At 40.6% G+C, this 23,267-nt stretch overlaps 1 pseudogene; it reads left to right on the top strand.

Moving 5' to 3' along the window:
• Positions 1-2,855: 2,855 nt before the first annotated feature.
• On the top strand, positions 2,856-7,136 carry LOC147417973 (uncharacterized; annotated as a pseudogene).
• The last annotated feature ends 16,131 nt before the right edge of the window (positions 7,137-23,267 follow it).

Below are 23,267 nucleotides of genomic sequence, written 5' to 3'. Positions count from 1 at the left end.
ATGCTCACATTGGGAAGGCAAATAGTTGATGAGAGGGCTTTGTACCAAAGCAATAAAACACATTTTGATAGTCAACATTATAATGGTTATGGTCTATCCATATTCCATAATCTAGGCATTCAATCCATAACCCAAAAAGTTATCCCAAACTTGGGACTTGAAATATTGGATGCCACTTTCTCTTTCGGGAATCAATCTTCAACTCATATCCATGTCATAAATGTGTACAAGTCAATCAAGACACCAATACACTTCTTTCATAACTCCACAACGCTTGAACAAGACAATGATAAAAAAAATTGAGCATCATATTAGGAGACTTAGACATTCATATCACCACCACAAACACCCAATACCAACATTTAGAATCTCTACTTCATTCAAACAACTATCAGCAACAAATTAAAGAAATAACAACCCTCTATAATTCAATGCTTTACCATATTTGGGTGAGAAGCCAACAATCTCATTACATTTGTGGCACAAGATTTTGCTTCTGGTCCGATCATTCAACCACATTATATACTACTATCAAAATAAGCTCCATTAAAAGACCAAAAATCATCGAAGGGGACACCTCCCCTCCCCCCCCCCCCCTCCCCCGCGGGCTTTCCAACTAGAATTTTGGCTTTCCCAACCCATGTGCTACCGAATTCAATGGATTGCCACTTGTCTCTCTTTCTTGGTTAACTTTTGCTTTACATTTTTTATAAGCACAAATCATTTCCATGGCAGGCCTTGTGATTTTATCACTTGTTAACAATTGCCACCTTCTACTTTTGAGCTTATCATGATAGCACCTAGGGCCCGTAAAGAGTACTTGTGCAAAACTGCATGTAATGAATATAAAAGATACGTAAGAAAAAAAAACAAGGCCTAAGAAAAAATAGTGGTAGGTTATCTATATTTAGCCCCACTAAGTTTGTCTAATTTTTTAAGTAATCTAAAAGATTAACTAAATATTATGTATATGTAGACCATGCGAGAGATAGTTGACATTTGTTTTCCTATTTCTACAAAGCGAGACTGAAGTAGTGGGTCATGATTCCCACACACGCTTTCTAATCCTCTTTATAGGATGTTGTGTTTTTTCACCTTTTTCTTAGTCTTAAAAGAAAATGCTAAGCATTTACTTCAAGATTTTAGGCCTCAAATCTCATCGTGCACTTGTCTAGCCCTATCTACTTGGTGATGGAATATTTGTGAGCAAAGGACTGTATCGATCGACTTCTAGCTAGCTTCGAGTTGATCGAATGCTTTGTATCACCAATACAAATTCTATTTATGTGGATCGGCCTATAAATTGTCCTTGATATATTTCTTGCTTTATTCTTTTTGGTTTGCCAAAGGCAAGGCCATAGCGACGACTATACTTTTTGCCTCGCTAAAATTTTGAATTTAAAAAATAAATTAATAAATTTGTACGATTGGCAAACTAATAGAAACATGATGGGTAAATCCTTCAAGTTTATTCAGGTGTGCTCTCATGAGTGGTTTTTGACCCATCCAATGCTTACACCATTGCGCCACGTGACAAACTTGAGTTGCCCGGTTTGAAAAATACTTGACTTGTGATGATAGAGAGGGGAGGGCAATTAATGGGCTCCTCTCTCTCTCTCTCTCTCTCTCTCTCTCTCTCTCTCTCTCTCTCTCTCTCTCTCTCTCTCTCTATATATATATATATATATATATATATGCATGCTTGCAACTCTATTCCCTCTCCAAGTTGTCAAGCACCAACTCTCTACCTTCCGCAACATCGTTTGCAATGCAAGCCTGGTCTAGCTCTTCAATTAGGCCCCAAGTCGCTTTGCAATGCTAACACGCTAGATTTGAAGATTAAATTGGCTGAGTCCCTTCCAATGAAGTGCAAGGCTCTTCATAGAGCTACTTTCTCTTCATAAAGAGCCCTTGTGGATTGAAAGATCTCTTGGTTTGAGTCAACCCAGTCATGCACATTGTTTTCGACTCATCGATTCACTATTACACACAAGACATTCTCCATTCTTCATCATCTTTTCTTTTTTGGCTTGCCCAAAGGGCAAAGGCTATAGAGATCACTTCTCTTTTTGCTAACTAAAATGTTTTTTATTTGTTTTATGTTTATTTTGTGGTTTTTTATCATGCACCGCTTTGTGGCATGATTAAAGTGGTTGGGAATGGGTATCCTAGGTGGTTGGTAGAGGTAAGGCCGACGTGTAGGATTTTTATTGGGTTATGATGATTTTTGAAGGGAGTGATAAGGCACGCCGTTTAGGTTTTCAAGAGGAGCTCATCATTTGGCCATTGAGCGTTTCTTCGTCGTCTGCAGTCTCAGCCGCTGAGGCCTGAGGGATGGCGAGCTCGACAGGGTTGCTCCCTTCAAGGCAGTGAGCTCTCTCTCTCTCTCTCTCTCTCTCTCTCTCTCTCTCTCTCTCTCTCTCTCTCTCTCTCTCTCTCTCTCTCTCTCTCTCTCTCTCTCTCTCTCTCTCTCTTTCTTCTCTCTCTCACTCTACTTTGGCATATTTTGTTTTTTCTTGTATCAGATCTTCAAGACGCCACCAGCAAGCTCTCTTCTGAATCTCTGAAGGTCAGAGGCCAAGCCTGCGATTGTAGCGACGGTGTATGCCGCCAACTGCGGCATACGCAGCGCATGCGCACCTTGGCATCCAGAGAAAGCTTGGCCTGGAGCTCCTCGACAATGTCCTCTAGCAGAACGCTTGATACCATGGTTTTCTGCCTACTCAAAGGCACTGCAAGCTACCTGATGCTCCATCGTCCTGTCACGGAACCAGGGAGTGCACGGCGTAAGCCTTTGTGTACTGATGCGCTGATCATATCTTCTTCAACCCACTCAGCCTCTCTGATGTGCTCCAATGCCGCTTGTCTGTAAGCCCTTGCATCTCCGTCTCGGCAACAGAGACTACATCCGAATGACGGGAAAAGCAGCAGAGTCGGCAGCATTCACTGGTTCGCCCATTGGGCTTCGGTTCCCGCCGCTTCCACAGTAATGGTGTTCGGGCATGCTGCTGCAGTTATGTTGCTCGCCTAAGGTACTGCAGGTTTTTTATGTTTGCCTCACAGTAGTTTTACAGAGGTTTGTATACTTTTAACATGTCAACTTATGTATCTTGCCTTGCATATGATGTGTATGACATCTGGTGCAGATTCTGCTGCTTTTTTGTCACCACTCACTGGTTCGCCCATTGGACTTTGGCTCCCGCCGCTTCCACAGTGATGGTGTTCGGCCATGCTGCTGCATATCTGTTGTTCGCCTAAGGTGCTTCAGGTATTCTATGTTTGCCTTGCAACACTTTTACAGAGGTTTGTATACTTTAAACATATAAACTTATGTATCTTGCCTTGCATATGATGTGTATGAAACTGTACTTGATTGTAGGGCAATGGTAGGTCGACGTGGGTAAATTGCGACGAGGCTGCAAGTAAATTCTCAGAGGGGCCGAGAGGCAGTGCAAGCATTTATGTTAGCCTCGGCGTCAGCTGTTGTGCCTTTACCTGCCGACGTCTACGTGTTTGGTTTTGTATTTTGTGTATGATATTGTACCAGAATTGAGGTAGTGGTAGATCGACGTTGGTTTGTGACAGGGCTGCCAGCAGTGCTGAGAGGGGCCGAGAGGCAATGCAAGCATTAGCATTGAAGGTTAATCCAACTAAATGTTATCTTCAGACTGTTGCGGTTTGATAATCTTGAGGTTTCCGATATCGACTGGGGCTATATAGCTTTGGCTTTGCTTCCTTTTCTGTATTTATTTGGTCCTCAGCCTATTTATTTGTGTAGTTGTAACACCATTTTTAATTATGCCTTGTGGCTGTTGAAGAAGCTCAAGGCTGCTCCTTGTTCACTTGTTGCTGATCACTGATGGTGCTAATATCCAGCACTTTCTCCTCTTTAAGTTGAGTGAGGAAAAGCTTATAAGTACTTCAAGAATGTTTTGTTACTCTGAGCTCATTAGTTTTGCAAGGCACATTTTGGAAGAATATATGAATATGTCCTTTGACTTTCGTGATAGTTCTTTGATGCTTAAGATTGGTTATATTTTTTTGTATTATTCACTCTTTGTATGTAGTATGTTAGGTTTCCTCGAATATTTTTGTAATGCGTCCACAGGCAAAGCAATAGAGCTTTTTATCTAAGACTTGCTAGTTTATAGGGGATTAGTTTATCGAGGATTTTTTGCAATGATGTCCACTCATCATTTGCTATTCATCTCTAGATGAATAGAGATTAAAAAAAAGACTGAGCATTGAAACGAATGGTACTCTTCTACGGGATAAGCTGTGATGATGATTATACACCCAACTATGGATTCACGTCCTTTATGTTGTTGGGTGTTTTGTTCTGAGCTTATGGTATAGGCAAAGATAAATCAACAATGAGGAATTTGATTGTGCTCGCAGATAAGTTTATTTGACAGTCTCTTTTGAATTTTGGTTTGTTTGTTAATTTTTGTCTAAACTTAGGATAGAATTTTAAGCAAAAATAACTCTTTTGTTGTCTTTATTTTCCACTTACTAATTATCAAAATAAAGAAAATATCATTGTGCTTAAACTTAATTTTAATATTATAAAGAAGATAGGTTTATATTACTTTTGAGAAACATATACTATCCTTATTTTAAAGATTAGGACTTTGTATTGAGCTAGGTTTATAGAGTCGAGATATTTTATTATTTTAAGCAAAAATAACTCTTTTGTTGTCTTTATTTTACAGTTACTAATTATCAAAATAAAGAAAATATCATTGTGCTTAAACTTAATTTTAATATTATAAAGAAGATAGGTTTATATTACTTTTGAGAAACATATACTATCCTTATTTTAAAGATTAGGACTTTGTATTGAGCTAGGTTTATAGAGTCTAGATATTTTATTATTTAAAATGAGCCTAAAATTTATTTCTTTAAATCTTTTGGTTATATTTAAATGCATCGAAAAAAACATGTCACCCATAATAAATGCACCGTCCTATAAGATATTTGTTAACTATAATTTAGGTTATTTTATTTTGATTTATTGTGAGATGTTTAACTCACTTCTTGAAAAAAATAGAAAAGAGTACCTAGTCATTACTACCTCAAGTTGTTATAAAGTCGCCTCAAAATATGTGCTTTTACTTTTGAAAACGTGAAATGATACCTCTCAGTTAATAAAAGATATTGCAATATCTTTTTGCAATCTCTCTGCTTTGATTTGTATGCTGAACGTGAGGCATTGGCTCTCATCATAGAAACATCTCATTGCTCTCCACTCCTCCTCTCACAGCTCCTATATAAACAACTACCTCTAGCACCATATACATATGCCATTCCTAAAGCTTAAGCTCTTATTGTCATAGTTCCCTGCAATTCTAGCTTGCATATCTAATACAATGGATACTCCCATGAATGGTGAGTATGTTGTTATCTTGATTTTACTTGAGCTGTGTTTACTTTGAGCATCTGATCTTGAGCATTGACATGAGCATATGTTTGTAGACATTACTTTTGATGATGCACTGTATGAGCCCGAGCGTGTAGAATCACCTTCTGTGCAAAAAGAGCTTCGTGACAATGAGAAGTGTAACACTGCTGCTGATTTTTCTCCTTTGGCTCAAAGCCTCAATCAATCCTCAGAACCTTCTCCGCATAGCAAAAAGCTTAGCCCAAGAGGAAAGTTGAATAAAGCCTCTTCTTCGGCTATTAAAAAGGCATTGCTTGCGGTTAGAGGTAATACTTGTTGTTTCCCTTTTGATTAGATAGACTATATTACTCACACCAATGGTTGTTTTTAGGTAAAGCGTCTAGGTGCTTGGCAGATACCTCATTCTCGTCGCCTCTGATAAAAAATATAGGTGAAGAGATAGACGAGCCAAATGCTGAATCGTTCACTTCTCAGTTGGCCATAACCCCTACCCTAAGAAACTTAGCGATCTCCGAGTTGTCCGAGACTGCAAATTTTAGATTTGCCTTCGAAGGCAAAGTGCTCTGTAAGTATGGTACTTATAAATACCAAAGTCTAACTATGGTAGATACATGCGTGTAGACCTCGTTGACAGAGAATCTCGCCATACTGTAACTTTTGTGGTGACTGAGATATATCTCTCAGAGTTTATAGAGGCGTTCGTTGTCCATGATTACATGCGCATCGAGGGGGCATGTGTTAAAAGGGCTGTTGTAAAAGACGGTGGCACTTGCTTGTGGGCTCTGTATGCAGATGCAACTACTTTAGTTGTTAAGGCGGAGCCTTTCAAGTGCTACCTCTACCTTTATCCTGAACAAAACATCAAAGAGCTGTTGGCCCAAGCTCCTAATGCTAACGAGTCTGTGTCGACCCTTGCATTTATTGTCGTCAAAGTAGAGAATGCAACTCGAAGTGATGGCACTCCTAGTTTTCGATTGACCATTGCTGATGGACCGTCAACAAGCGATCGAGCTAGTGTAAGTTTTAACCAGCCTTTCATATAGTTTTGTGTATCCTTTTTCTAAGCTATGTGTGTGGCAGCTTCTCTTTGTTCCAACGCGGCACCTCGACTATCAACTTATGGTCAATGACGTCAAAGAAAAAGGATTCTTCACTTGCGTTGCTCGTAACATTAACGTCTTCAAGCACCTATCTAACACTCTTAGTGTCGTCGATGCTACAATCTTGTGTCCTTTGCCTCCTTCGTTGGCTGATGTCTTCCAAGAATACTTGCAGAAACAAGTCTTGAACTTAGGCTTTGGGAAGAAGGTAATCTTTTATTGCATATCCAATAAAAATTGTTATAATTCTCATTGTAAAATGTGAAATTGGTAGGTGTTTGGAACTTTGGAGATTGTTAGTGTGAACAGTTTGGGTGGAGTTTTCTTGTGGCACATGCAAAGGTTTGAATGTAAGCCGCCAAGCTAGCAACCCATTTTTCTACTCTTGTGGAAGACAATCTACAATCAATAAACAACCTGTGTTACCTGCCAAATTATATCCTCAAGATGGAGAGGCTGTTGATGTTATTTTACAAGGTGCTGTAGTGGACTCTGTGCTTGGATTTTCTCGTCCATTTCTGCATCTCTTTGAGAAAAGTTTGGTGGATCTAAAATCGTCACTTTTGAACTTTAAGAAGGCTGGTTGGTTTACTATTGACAAGTCGGGTCAGATCACAGCTTTCAAAGGTGCCTAGTTGTGTATCTCTTTCTTACACTATCCTTTTTGTAAATGGCAAGCGATCTGATTTTGTGGGCTGAAAGTAAAAGATTGTATCTAGATCCCATATTTATATGTAATTTTTTGAACAACAAAGATGTTTTGCTAAGCTTACTTCATCTTTTTAACTTGAGCCTCTCTTTGCAATCTCTTGAGTCTGAAGTCGTGGATGTGATTGTGCATCAAATATCATTGAAAAATGAAGACATTTTGAAAATTTGGGTGCAGCCTTGGATCACAAGTCTTCAATCACACTCTCTTGATCAAAGAGAATTTATAATCTCTCTCTTGTCTACTCGCCAATCCTCATTGATGTTGAGCGTACACTTGGTTGGTATAATGTGCAGTATGTTTTCTGTTGCATGTAAACTTTACTTCTACCAAGGTGAGACTATACGTGAAGCTCGCTCCTTTCTGCGCATGGCTGTCCCTCCTCTTCAACTTTGCCATCATTGGTTGTGTTGAGTTTGCATGGTGAATTCTTATGGTTTCCCGGTGGTTTTGACCGTCCTAAACGTAAACGATGTGTATGGCCGAAAGAGGCTACATTGTCTCTAGCTACTCTCATTGACACGCATAATGTTGCTGTTCAGCAAGTTGCTTCTATTTTCTTGAGTCTATATCCCAACACCTTTACCCTTAAACAAGTCATAACCAAAATTTACAATATGTCCAAGTCATCTCGAACACATCAAAAAAGCTCTGCAGTTTCTCCTAGTAGAGTTTCAAAATATGCGAAGGTAATCGAGGATACTCCTTCTTTTGATTGTGCCTCATGTGGTTCACTTATGTTTCATCAAAGTTTGCATGCCATGTCAAAGGTGGAGTTATTGCTTCTTAAAAAAATAAAATCAATCATTGTGCTTGATGATAAGGTGCTTAGAGTGTGTCACCCATGCAAGGTCGCATTGAAGAAACAAGAGGAACCACTATTTTGCATGAGAAGAGAGATGACTTTTAGTGTCAAAATCTCTAGTGTGGAAAGGTTGAATTCAGTAGAGAGTCGTCTTGTGTCTTTACGTATACCATTTGCACAGATTCGTGAGCTCAATTTCGAAGGTCAATTTGGTTTACGCGGTAGCATTGTGAATGTAATGGCAGACTTGTCTAGAGTACGAAGAGTGTTGCCACGCTTCTGCAGCGATCAAGCTTCAATTCTAGTCGAAATTAAACGCAAGCTTGATTATGATCATGCCTACTTGAGTGGCATTGTGCGGCCAAATTGTGTGGTTCAAGCTTTGGTTGACCTGTTGAGTACTTCCTTGTACATTGAACATGGTGTTTCTATCGATTTATCTTGGTCATCTAGTTTCACAATCCATGCAGATGTGTGTCGCAGTCCACACCAAGAAGATCTTGAAGACGAGAATGATTCTACGAACACTTTGGTGCATGGTATCTACTCCGCTCAACAAGTTGTGGATTATAATTCACAAGTTGCAAGTATAGCACCTTGTGAGGGATTCAGCCCTCTAAGCATTTTTTATGATGAATCTTGTGAAGAGTTGTCATTCCCAACATTGTTTTTTGGTCAAAGAAGAAAGTATCATTTGTTGGCGAAGAAAAAATACCAAAAAGTGGCACAATGGGAGCTTAAAAATGTGGATAGACGATTTGCAAGCAACATTGAAAATTTGTTCTTTAAAACAATGAAAATTATTATTGCGAAAGTGCTTGGATCTATATGGGTGCGCTTACGCAAGGGAAAACTTTGTGGCAAGCAATTACAAGCAAAAGATGTTCAAGCTAGCACTAACATAGAGCAGTTGCTTTCATCCGAGCTAGGGTACCACGACTTCCAATCGTTGCGCACTTCAATCGATTACAAGGTGAAGCTTAAGTGAAACGTGTTTGCAATGATTCGTCAGTTGGGTCAACCGACTTTCTTTGTAACATTTTCATGTGCTGAGCAAAGATGGGACCCTTTGAAAAAATGTTTGTGTGCATTGAATCCTCATATTAAAGAAACAGATTACTCAACCAAAGCCTCATTCATTCGTGCACTTGTACGGGCTGACCCTATAACAATAGCGCGATACTACGTCCATAGATTTCAAGCAATTAAAACAGAATTGAAACGCAACAACGCCATCCTTGGTGAGTTGATCGATTACTATTTTGTGACCGAGTTTCAAAATAGAGGAAGTCAGCATGATCATGGATTGCTTTGGGTAAAAGATGCACCTCTCTTTGGTGTAGCGCCGGATAATGATACAATAAATTTTATCGACACACACATTGCTACCGACAAGAATTTGCTAGAAGAGTCTCTCAAAAGCATACAAACCCACCACCATCGCAAAACATGCAAAAAGCGTAAAAGTTTGTGTCGGTTTGGTTTTCCGCGTGCATCCTCTCGAGAAACTATGATTCTATATCCAGTAACAGTGGCACAAACAGAGAAAGACGTATTGTTAGCCTACAAAAAGTGCATTGACGATCAATTGCTTGCTCTGGACATGATTCAAAAGCGTCGTATGATGAATGGTTGACCTCTTTGGGAATGACTGAAGAAGTGTACATTAAGTCCCTTTCGGTGAGCATCATAGAGCCAACACTACTCTTGAAAAGACATCCAAAGGACATTTACACAAATAATTTCAACAAAGAGTTGTGTAGTCTATGGGATGCAAACATTGACATTCAATTTATATTCAATGGCCATGGCGCTGCTACATATTGCACATCATACATGACTAAAAACGATTCGATCACAAGCAAAACAATCAAGCACATATTGCAAGATTGCAAGAAGACAAGTGTATCAACATTGGATCGGTTGAGAAAAATTGGCAGTGCTTTGATCAATACACAAGAGATGACATCACAGCAAGCCACATACATTTCTCTTTCATTGCCCTTACATAGTGCGAGCAAACAATTCGTATTCATCAATGCAGATTTCAAAAATCAGTGCACATTGTTGTTGAAAAGAAGAGCTGCATTGAATACTTTGAATCCTGATGATTCTAACATTTTCTTCGACGACATTGTCACCAAGTACACCCATCGTCTAGACAACCTTGCACACATATGTTTGGCTGATTATGCAAGCAACTACCATTGCGTGTGTGGCTCCACCCGCAAGTCTAAGAACCCTCGAGTCATACGATATGCTAACTTCATTTTGGAAAAAGATGTAGAGAGGCATTTCCATGAACTTTGCTTATTGTTTCTTCCATTTACGAGCGATGAGAAAACCTTTGAAACAAGTGTTAATTGTTGGAAAGACAAATATACCACAAACTATGCAATTATAGATGACAATCGTCAAAAATATTGTAAGCTACAACTTCGTGCAGCAAGCTCAAACACGGCCTCATCACCTTCATCCTCAAGATCTAAGCCTGGTGAGTCATACAAATATGAGTCGGCACTTGATATTCAACCAAGAAAGCCCACTACAAGATCCTTACCAACATTTCGAAAATTGGCATTATGCAACGAAGAGTATCACTCACTTGTATCCAAGTTTAACATCGAGCAACGTTCCCTTTTTGACGACATTATGGTTAGGAAGCGCTTGCAACCAACTCAACCAATCCATCTCTTTCTGACTGGGGGTGCAGGAATGGGGAAAACTTTCACTTTGCAAGCAATCGTGCAAGGCTTAATTCGTCACTACAATACCTCCCTTGAATTAGATGTTCATCTCCCCTCAACATTGTTAATGGCATATACAGGAAAAGCAGCTTTCAACCTTGGAGGGACAACGATTCACTCAGCACTGCGTTTGCCCCTTGTCTTCCAACCAAATGTTTCTCTTTCTTCTGAGAGCCGTGCAGAGCTCTCGCAACTGTACAGAAATCTCAAGCTTGTTGTGTTCGATGAGGCATCCTTGATTGGGAATAGACTCTTGCGTACCATAGACACAAGACTGTGATAAATTAAGCACAATCTCATGGAACCATTTGGTGGTCTAGATGTCATCTTCTGCGGTGACCTGTGTCAAGCAAGCCCGGTTCGAGATCGTTGGATATTCAGCGAGCCACAGGATTCTCTACAATTGCTCTCGCCTTCATTCTGTCTCACCCATATAAAATGACACGAGCTCACAAAGACAATGCATCAATCAGATAACGACTTCATTGCCATTCTCAATAGAATACGCAAAGCAAAACACACAACCGAGGATTTGTTGCTCTTGAATACCAACCATACTAACAAGATCTTTAACAAATTGACAACACCACATTTATACTTCACCAATAACTTGAAGGACTCACATAATCGTTTTGTTTTTTAAGAATTTCCTAGTCACGCATACATAATCCATGCGAAAGACAACCACCATAAAACTTGCTCAAAAAACCTTGTTGTTCCAAAAAACCCACAAAATACAGCAGGCTTGTCCTCAACGTTGGAGCTTAAAGCAGGAATGATTGTCGAGCTTTGTGGTGGCAATATTGATATTTCCGACGGTCTTATGAATGGCGCAAATGGAATTCTGAAGCTTGTGGACAGTAGAGCTAACTGTCCTATTGCATGGATAGAGTTTTTTGATTCCTCAACAGGCTCCAAGCAACGACATGTGAACCAGCACCTTAATACGATTCCCATTGGCCCTCAGTGGACACCAATTTTTCAAACAACAAAAGAATTTCAAGTTGGTAAAAATACATTGAACACTGTCTCTCGAACTCAATTTCCAATGCAAGCAGCGAATGCACGCACTATCCATAGATCACAAGGCTTGACAATGAGCATAGTAGCATTTGATCCAACATCAATAAACTCACATGGATTGGTTTACACAGCTCTTTCTCGCATCAAAGATCCATCAAACCTCCACATTCTCAATCCGATTCATCCAGCTCAAATCAAAGTCGACAAAATTATGCTTGACGAGCTTGATCGCCTCAACAATGATGCCAAATGGGAGTATTTGACAAAATTTCCATTCGCATACAAACGCACACATCATATCATTCAATCATTGAACATCGTTTCTAGTCACAAATATCTCAAACATATCAAAGACGATTGGAATGTTACAAGTTCTGACATTCTATGCCTCCAAGAAACAAAGCAAAAAAATCCTTCCAATGATCTTGCACCAAAGTTTCATCATGTCCATCACCACAACAAAACAGGTGTTTCAATCTACTACAAACCTAGCATCAAGCTCCACTCTGCAAAAACATTGCTAGCTCCAAGAATAGAAATCATTCAAGTTATATTAGCCATTCATGAACACCTTGATTGGGAAATCATATGCGTCTACAAATCACCAAACACATCTTCAACCGCATTGGTCACACAACTCTATACCTTGCTGCAACAATCCCATCCTACACGAATGAGTGTCATCATGGGAGACTTTAATGTACACAATGAGCCCACAAACAATCAATATCGTTACTTGGAGGAGAGGCTCCAAGCACATGGCTACACCCAACAAATTCATGATGTGACCACTGTGTACAACTCAAAGCTCGATCATGTTTGGATTAAAAATCCCCCTGCATCATTCATCACAGGCACACGGTTTTGCTTCTGGTCCGATCATTCATCTACACATCTAATCATTCCTAAATGATTCTTATACCTCCATCCCTCCCTTTTTCCCGTCATCTCTCCCTTCCCTCATCCTCTCAACAAAAACAAACCATATTTCCCTTTTCTATGCCTACCTTTATCCTAAGAAGATGCAACTTTCCCACTCTTCAATCCTTCATCAAGACTGACATTCTGTAATGTAATCTGCAAATCACTTTCTCAATCAATGTGACTTCCATCCTTGTACCTTTGTCTTTGCTTTCCACGTTCTTAATTCGTTTCATCTATTGGCAGGCCTTGTGATTTGTCACTTGTTTATATAAAATCTTTGAAACATAAATATAGTTTGCATTTAATCTTTAAAACATTAATAGAGTTTAAGATATTATTCATTTGCTTTTGCTTTTAATCTTAAGTGCATTAGTTAAATGGTAGGCCTCGTGATATTATCACTTGTTACTCATTGTTTCATATTCCACCTTCACTTGCATGTAATCAATCAACATGGAGTGCATGCACTCACACACACACACACACACACACACACACACACACACACACACACACAAAATAAGAGACCTTTGTAAATCCTAGAAAGAAGGAAGAGAGAGAGAGAGAGAGAGAGAGAGAGAGAGACGGTCTTTACAGTAGGTCAACTTCTTTAACACATGGATGTGAAGTAGCTACAAGGCATTGTAAAGCTGCTTTCAATTGGTGACATAGGAGGTGGAGTCAAGAGAGTAATCGGTGGCCCAATGATTGACAAGGAAAGCAGCTAGCGAGAGAAGGATGGGTCATGGAGGTAGCTACCACCCCGACCTTGTCTTTTAGGGGTTTCCTGTTTGATTGGTCAAACCTTGCCCTCTACAAGTGGACATCACCTCAATGAGGATCACAGACATGTTTCTTTTCGCATTTGGTTTCATTTTCTAGACGGCCATTGTCTTGACCATCTCAAGCCTCAAGCTGCCATTTTTTGACCACAACCATCCATGCATGTCGTGCAACATGTTGGCCTGCATCACCACTTGCTTACAAGACTGAGTGGATTTTTGTGATGCTGGGCATGTTCATCTTCCTTGTTATCACCAAAACATGCAAGCACAACCCGAATTCTTAGCGCATCACCTGCACATATTGATAAATAAATAATAATAATCAATCTCTCTCTCTCCCCCCCCCCCCCCCCCCGTGTATGCTAGAAAACACCAAAACCGACATTGCTTGCATGATCCATACCATCAACATTCTCATTCTACCTTGTAGTAACCTAGTGACATCGATACCAACACACAATGACATACATCACCTAGACATAACATAAAGTGTATTGCACTAGAGAGGTGCTAGGAGCTAGGAGCACAAGAGAGAGAGAGAGAGAGAGAGAGAGAGAGAGAGAGAGAGAGAGAGAGAGAGAGAGAGGACATGACATACACATACTTGCACACTTCCCTCTCTCTTTGGAACCATTTGCATGGGCCGTGTGCCAAGGTTGCCTACAGAATTAACATACCTACACATGACTCACTTTCATCTCTTTCATTGCAACTTGTGTTGCTCTATTATCTGCCACCCCTTGCTATTGTCCCACTCTTTGTGTTCACAACCAACTCAAAAATGTTGCATGTGCTATGGCAATAGAAGCATCCGATTGTGAGACTCTCTCTCTCTCTCTCTCTCTCTCTCTCTCTCTCTCTCTCTCTCTCTCTCTCTCTCTCTCTCTCTCTCTCTCTCTCTCTCTCTCTCTCTCTCTCTCTGTGTGTGTGTGTGTGTGTGTGTGTGTGTGTGTGTGTGTGTGTGTGTGTGTGTGTGTGTGTGTGTGTGTGTGTGTGTGTGTGTGTGCGCGCGCTCCATTGAGCATGGTCTGGCCAATGAAGCTCGAATGGACCGCGCTTGCTCCATTGAAGATGGGATGGCCAAGGAGGGTAGGGAGCACCTACAACTACCTAGAAGCTTGGAGTTTCAATATGTGGAACACAAGTTTTTCTCATGTGTTGCCACATTGTTATGACTGTAGGCTAAGGTGGTGCATAGCAAATGACGCTTGGACTACTACAGTCAACTCACATATGTTATGAGCGAGAAAACATTCGAGGGGTCATGCTCGACCACCACTAGTGCCCAAATGCTTCATAAACCACTCAACTGTCACACTTTTTGGCCTGCAGAGGCCATGGGGGCCTGGTGGAGAAAACAGGCAATTTTTCTGCCGTCGGTTTTTGAGGGTGGAGATGCATGGCGTGTGGCCAGGTGCCTTTAATGCAGCGTCTTTTCGGCACCTCTGCACCGTGTGGAAACGTATACTGCAACGTATGCACCTGGACTTGTAGCAGCTGGAAGAGGGGACGCATGCAGCCCATATGGAACGCGTGCCGAAATGGAGGGCCATTGCAGCAGGCAGCGCAGCGATGCGACACTGCCCACGTTGTATTGCAGTGGGAGTTCAATTTTTCAAACTAAACTAATGCTTACTCGGTAACGATGGCCTACATGCATCGAAAACAGACTCAAATTATGTATGACATGATAAGTGGACACATTATATAGATTGCCATGTTTTCAACTCAAAACAAGGTCAAATTTCACAACGACCTCCATGAGAGAGAGAGAGAGAGAGAGAGAGAGAGAGAGAGAAGTAACCATATGAAGTAATCTCGCTTTATTCTCTTTCTATGACCGTTATACTGCAAGTTGGGATGTGTGAGTAGTCATGATGATAATTTGTGGAAATTCCCAAAATACCCCTCAAATTTCAAAAATTCCCAAAATACCCTTGTTTCTATTTTGGTTGAATAGTTCAAAATTTTCTAATCTTTATTCCTTTTTGACAATTGACATCCGTTTGTTAGTGCTTAACATGTAATTTTTCTAAAAAAAGACAATTATATCTAAAAATAATGAAGCATTTCATCTCCAAAGCCTACCTAACCAAGTCAAATTCTAGTTTTAGCATCTTGTATTGATACACAATAAGTCTTCTTATAAAAAGCTAGAAATGTTTTATCTTTGGAGAAATTTAATCTCACGACCAAGGGTATTTTGGGAATTTTGGGAAATTTGAAGGGCATTTTGGGAATTTATAACCAAATATTGGGGGTATTTTTTTAATTTGAAGAGTATTTTGGGAATCCACAAATTAGAGGGGTATTTTGGTTGAATAGTTCAAAATTTTCTAATCTTTATTCCTTTTGACAATTGGAAACTCGTAGTCTCCCCCCTTCCCCCCCCCCCAAAACCAGTGTTAGAAAAAAACGAGGGTCTAGTGTATTTTAACCGACGAAAAGTATAAAACCCCGGTTAGATTTTGAGCTTGCCTTTAAGAAAACCGGCAAATTTACACAAGTTTTAGTGTAATCACCGACAAAAGCGTCAAATTTTGACCTAAAAATCGTGAGAATTTCAAGTTTTCCCTTATTTTGATCAGTTAGGAAAAATGTATTTTTCTAGCCCTGCCCCCAACAACTTGCACATGCATAGTCTCAAATAAGATACAAATTAACAGCAAGATATTAATGATAAGGGAAAATTACCAAAATACCCCTCTAATTTGTGGAAATTCCCAAAATACCCCTCCAATGTCAAAAATTCCCAAAATACCCTTGTTTCTTTTTTGGTTGAATAGTTCAAAATTTTCTAATCTTTATTCCTTTTTGACAATTGACATCCGTTTGTTAGTGCTTAACATGTAATTTTTCACAAATTACCTTGCAAAAAAAGACAATTATATCTAAAAATAATGAAGCATTTCATCTCCAAAGCCTACGTAATGAAGTCAAATTCTAGTTTTAGAATCTTGTATTGATACACAATAAGTCTTCTTATTTGGAGAAATTTAATCTCACGACCAAGGGTATTTTGGGAATTTTGGAAAATTTGAAGGGCATTTTGGGAATTTATAACCAAATATTGGGGGTATTTTGGGAATTTTTTAAAATTGAAGGGTATTTTGGGAATTTCCACAAATTAGAAGGGTATTTTGGTAATTTTCCCTAATATTAGCTTATGAGAGTCAAGGTTTAATTTTTCCAAGGGCCAAGACAATTGGACCAATGCCCACGTATACATTTGAATATGTCTTACAACTTAATTTTATTGAAAAATACATAGAATCATAGGGGATGCCTTGAGGGAAAAGGGAGGGCGTCCCCCAACCTCCCCCACACACACACGCACAAGCCCTCTCAATCTTTCTCTTTTTGCCCATGCTACTCGTGCTTTCTCTCTATTTGTCCATGCCAAAATTTGAAAAAATTGCTTCATTGTATAGTGCATGGAGAGACTCGTGCCTTGTTGACGAAAGCTGGTAGGTCCCCGCATTCGTTCATTGAGATGCTTTCATGAGAGTGTTGGGGTATAAAGCCCAATGTGGTCGCCCAGGTCAGTGGGCGGGCCACCAGGTATGTACACATATTCTTTTGTAAAAACCTAATAAGAACTCACTATACTCTACACATTACAGTAGAGCGAGTTCACCATATCGTCGTGCTCTTCTTCTCGCACTCTCTCTCGCGTCGCACTTCCGCTCGTACTCCTTCAACTGGTATCAGAGCTCAGATCGAGGCTCGGGGCAGCACTGCAGGAGGCTAGAGTCACCAGCTCAGATTGGAGTGAAATTCGGCAGGCAAAGACACGGCCCCAAATCTCGTGGGAGAGCTCTAAGGGCTCGGTGTTGTCACAGTTTCATTCTGAGGTCATCTCGGCCACCGTTCGGCTTCAACAAAGGTCTGCGCAGGCCATTTTCGACTACGTGGTCTCAGCGGGTGAAGATCCGACTCTACAAATTTGGGGTTTTCGGCCTACGACTGCAGGTACTGTGGATATCGACACTCCCAGAGTGTTGATTTGTGGTTGTCTACACATCGAAGGACGGCTCACAATTCTTGGAGGCGTGTCACATACGACACGGGCGCATCTACACACAGACTATAGGCGACATCCACTAGTTCATCAGGTAGCTTGTGTTTATTGCTTGATATTCCAGATTTCATCCTGACATTGCAGGTACTTCCACATGGGATGTATTGTCAGAGATGATGTATGTCTGTTGAGGGTTTGCTGGCTGTGAGTCACGCAGCAAACAACCGCCGCAGTGGTTACAGCATACAGTGGGAAATTTGTGGATGTATGACTTTGTGGGAAGTCTATGTACTGTCAGATTTACTGCAGCCTTTGTTGAGGGTCGAGTGAGGTTTTATTGAGCTAGGGGATTCTCGAATGTTGAGATCCTTTCGATGATACAGGTCTTGGAGCGATCCCTCGAGCACCCTTAGATAGGCAGCTAGGATGTATTGAATGTGAGTTAGACAGTTGGGATTGCATCTTTGCTTTACTGCCGTTGAGGCATTGTCGCAGTCTATGCTTACAGGACAGTGACAGAACAGTCAGAGACAGTACAGGTGCAGGACAGGTTTACCCACAGCTTACAGTGTCAGAGAGACAGTGTTTTTGAGTTGTTTTTTGGTCTGTTTTTTAGTACACCAAAGCCATTTTACAAAGGAGACTCTGCCGAAATTTATGCAAAATCTGAAGCTTTCTTAGTTCATTTGACAGGTTGATATTGGTTCAGAGGTCAGTTTACAAGGGAAACTTTGCCGAACTTTTCCCAGGAAAGTAAACTACTGTGAAGCGTAGCTATGGCTGGATCACAGGACACTGCTCTTTACAATATCAAGAAGCTGGATGGAACCAATTTCCCATTGTGGAAGAAGCAGATTTTGCACGTGTTGGTACAAAAGAATCAGATAAAACCTATAAAGCTCAAGGGGATAAAACCATAAGATATGGACGAAGATGAATGGAGCGAAATGGATGAATTGGCACTTTCTACCATTATGCTGACTTTGGCAGAAAGCGTTTACTTCAATGTAGCAGACGAGATGTCGGCTTATCAAGCATGGTTAAAGCTGAGTGATCTTTATGAGAAGCAGAGTACAGCTTCACAGGTATACTGGCTTAAGAAGCTTGTTGACTTGAAGATGAAAGAAGGGACACCTATGTCCAATCATCTGAATGAATTCAACACAATCTATAGTCAATTGTCAGCTCAAGGTGTCAAGTTTGATGAACCTGTTAGAGCTATGTTCCTGTTGATCACATTGCCGGAAAGTTGGGACACTTTTCGCACAGCTTTGAGTAATTCTGCACCTCCAGATGGTTTGAACATAGCAGGTGTAGAAGGAAGTCTACTTACTGAAGAAACCAATAGAAAGACAATGGACAAAGGCAAAGGAACAGCCTTAGTTGTCACGGGAAGGACTAAAGAAAAGTACAAAGGTGGAAAGAGGAATCAATCTCGTAGCAAGTCCCGCAGTGCTAAAGGCAAGAGTGACATAGAATGCTACCATTGTGGCAAGAAGGGTCACATGAAAAGAGACTGCAGAGAATGGAAAGCAGAAAAAGGCAAAGAAAAAGCTAAAGATCATGGTGAGAAGAACAAGTCCTCAATGAACATTCAAGAAATAAATGTGACAAACACTGTTGCAGAGGATGACAATCTTGTGTCAAGAGACATCTACTTCTTGAAGAATACAATGGACTCAGCTCTTCTTACAGCATCTGATGGAAATGCACTGAGTGACTGGATTATAGACTCAGGAGCATCACTTCATGTGTCTCCAAACAACGAGTTGTTTACTTCTTATGTGAAAACTAAAGATCATGTTCGGCTAGGCAATGGGCAGACATGTGAGATCTTAGGTGTTGGAGATGTTCAATTGAAGTTTCAGAATGGCTCTTCTTTCACGCTGAAGAATGTGAGACATGTTCCAGCAATTACAAAGAGCTTGATCAGCACAGGTTTACTTGATGATGCTGGCTACGTCACCACTTTTGGACAGAACATGTGGAAGATATCCAAGGGTTCTATGACAGTAGCACATGGAGTAAAGTCTGGAGGACTTTACATGATTTATGTATCAAATGTCTCTAAAAATGTAATCAATGTAACCGAGCAGCCGAACGTTTCTTTGTGGCATAGCCGGTTAGGACATATGTCCAAGAAGGGAATGGAAATCTTGTCTCGTTCTGGTTATTTGCATGGCTTTTCATTTAATGATTTTGAATTCTGTGAACATTGTCTGTATGGTAAGCAAACACAGCAGCCACATAAGCATAGAAGCAGTAGAAGAGATACACAGTTGGCACTTGTTCATAGTGATTTGTGTGGACCTATGCCTAACCTATCTCTAGGGGGAGCTTCTTACTTTATGACATTTATAGATGATTACTCGAGGAAAGTATGGGTTTACTTTCTCAAGCACAAGGATGAAGCGTTTAGTGTTTTCAAAACGTTTGTGACACTTGTGGAGAATCAGAGTGGCAAGAAGCTTAAATGCTTACGCACTGACAATGGTGGAGAGTATGTTTCAAAGGCCTTTCAGGACTTTTGTGAGTCAAAAGGTATAAAACGTGAACTTACTGCTCCTTACAATCCTCCTCAAAATGGTGTTACTGAGAGGATGAATAGGACCATACAAGAGAAGGTCAGAAGTATGTTGTCTAATGCACAGCTGCCAAATGGGTTTTGGGTTGAAGCTGTATCAACAGCTGTTCATCTTGTAAATAGATCTCCTAGCAAGGTTTTGCAAAAGGATTCAGTGCCAGAGATGGTATGGTTAGGCAAATGCCCTCATACAAGCATCTCAGAGTCTTTGGCTGTGAGGCATATACTCACGTTCCAAAGGAATTTAGGAACAAACTTGAGCCAAAGAGTAGAAAGTGCATCTTTCTAGGCTATGGTAATTCTGGTGAGATGGGGTACAGACTTTGGGATCCCGAATCCAGAAAGGTTGTCCGCAGCAATGATGTTCACTTTAATGAATCCAAATATCATTCTAAACTAGAGAGGGTTGAGGAGATTAGAAGAGTTGTCTTCCAAGAAGATGGACCTGCACGTGCAAGACAAAATGTCAGGGCTCAAGAGGAGCAAGGACAGGATAGAGTGGAACCACAGGTTGTGGCTGAGCCTGAGCCACCTATTGTGCATAGATCTAGACGTATCACGCGACCTCCTGATAGGTTTGTTCCATCTATGAACTATGTCATGTTGACTGATTGCAATGAGCCTTCATGTTACAAGGAAGCAGTGCAAATGAAGGACTCCGGGAATTGGCAATTGGCCATGCAGTCAGAGATGACAGCTCTGCATAAAAACAAGACATGGAAGCTAGTTAAATTACCACAGGGCAAAAAGGCTCTACCTTGTAAATGGGTTTACAGGTATAAGATCACCGCTCATGATAGTTAGCCAAAGTACAAAGCAAGGCTTGTTGCCAAGGGCTTTAAGCAAGAACAAGGCATTGACTTTGATGAAGTCTTCTCTCCGGTGGTCAAGATGACTACATTGAGATGCTTTCTTGCATTGGTTGCCATATTATATTTGGTGTTGCACCAAATGGATGTCAAGACAGCTTTCTTGCATGGTGATTTAGATGTGGAAATTTACATGCAGCAGCCAGAAGGGTTTGTTGAGAAAGGCAAGGAAGATTGGGTATGCCAGTTGTTAAAGAGTCTTTATGGCTTAAAACAATCATAGGGCATGGTACCATAAATTCCACAAGTTTATGCTTTCTCAAGGCTACAAACGTAGTGAGTTCGATCACTGTCTATATACAAAGAAGGCTAAGGATGGTAGTTGGCTGATCCTTATTTTGTATGTGGATGACATGTTGATTGCTGGCAAGCACTTGGAAGAAATTTCAGCTTTGAAGTCAAAGATGGCAAAATCGTTTGACATGAAAGACATGGGTGAGGCAAGTCATATACTTGGTATGCGCATTGAGAGAGACAGATCAAAGAAGTTGATTTGGTTATCTCAAACAGAGTATATTGACAAGGTTTTGCAACGTTTCAATATGGAGAAGGGAAAGGCACCGAGTGTTCCATTGCCACCATATGTGAAACTTAGCAAACAAGATTGTCCTGTGTCTGAGGAAGAACAGGCTGAAATGGATAAGATTCCATATGCGTCTGCAGTGGGTAGTTTGATGTATGCAATGATTGCTACTCGCCCAGACATTGCATTTGCAGTGGGAGTAGTAAGTTGATACATGTCAAACCCAGGCAAGAAACATTGGGAGGCAGTGAAAGGAATATTGAGATACCTGAAAGCTACAAAGAGTATGCGTATATGCTATGGGAGTCAGGAGCTAAGTGTAAAGGGTTTTACAGACTCAGATTATGCAGGTGACTTAGACAACCGAAGGTCTACATCAGGGTATGTCTTTACATTGGCTGGTGGAGCAGTATCATGGCGTTCTAGATTACAAGATTGTGTTACTCAGTCTACTACAGAGGCTAAATATGTTGCAGCATCAAAGGCATGCAAAGAATCAATTTGGCTTAATCGACTAGTAACAGATTTGGGAATCAAAGAAGAGATGCCTGTGTTATATTGTGATAGTCAAAGTGCTATACAATTGGCTCGCAATCCAGTTTATCACTCAAAGACAAAGCATGTAGATGTGAAGTATCATTTCATCAGGGAAATGCTCGAGGATAAGCAACTTCAGCTTGTCAAAGTTCACACCACAGAAAATCCTGCTAATCTACTTACAAAAGGACTTCCCTCAGAGAGCTTTGCGCATTTTCGCAAGCAGTTAGGTGTAGGGTAGTACATCACTTCTCTACATCTCTTGTATATTAGCACATTGTATTCTTCAAGAAGTAGATGTCTCCTGACACTAGACTGTCATCCTCTGCAACAGTGTTTGTCACGGTCGCCCAGGTAAGTGGGCGGGCCACCAGGTATGTACACATATTCTTTTGTAAAAACCTAATAAGAACTCACTATGCTCTACACATTACAGTAGAGCGAGTTCACCATATCGTCGTGCTCTTCTTCTCGCACTCTCTCTCGCGTCGCACTTCCGCTCGTACTCCTTCAAAGAGGGCATGTGAGAGCCATCCCACAGGTCGGGGGCTTACAACGCATAGTGATCTACCTCCTATGCACGACATGCGCCTAGTGGGACGCAACTCTTACAATGTCATTCTAAATGGAAGTATAGGTGACATAAAGTGCTTCATGAATGTGATATGATTGTCCATAGAAAATACAAGGTGGTTGTCCAATCCTATGGTAGAGAGGATGCATAGCCTTACAACTTACAAGGCATTAAAGGCCATGACCTTTCTTTTCCACATGCCATGACCTTGACTTTGCCAAGAGGAAAATTGAAAAGCGTGCTCTTTCAGCCTATTCCTTTCCTTGACTTTGCCAAGATAAAATTCCTTTGCTTCAATTTGCCAAGAGGAAATTTAAAAAGAGTGCTCTTTCAGTCTACAATAAACAAATGTGCCATGGCAAACGTGCTGTTTTAGCCTACAATAAACAAATGCCTTTGTTGAATTTGAATTGAATGTCACTTTTGATGACCTCTTGTGAAAGTCTATAAAAGTAGGCATTGTTGTGCCTTTGTGTATGTGAAGAACTATGTGAAAATACTTTGGCATTGTTGTGCCTTTGTGTATGTGAAGAACTGTGTGAAAATACTTTGTGCTAAAATTACTTTGCTTGGCAATGGCTTCCAAACAAAACAGTGGGAGTTCTTTTGCTCCTGAAGGCCAAGAATGATACGTAAGCAGTGGAGATTCTGATGGTGCTGACAGC

The sequence above is a fragment of the Adiantum capillus-veneris genome, chromosome 30, assembly GCF_014529385.1.
Source record: "Adiantum capillus-veneris isolate H3 chromosome 30, ASM1452938v2, whole genome shotgun sequence".
NCBI lineage: Eukaryota > Viridiplantae > Streptophyta > Polypodiopsida > Polypodiales > Pteridaceae > Adiantum > Adiantum capillus-veneris.
Note: the sequence above shows the minus strand (reverse complement) of the source record. Positions and strands in the feature narration are given on the sequence as shown.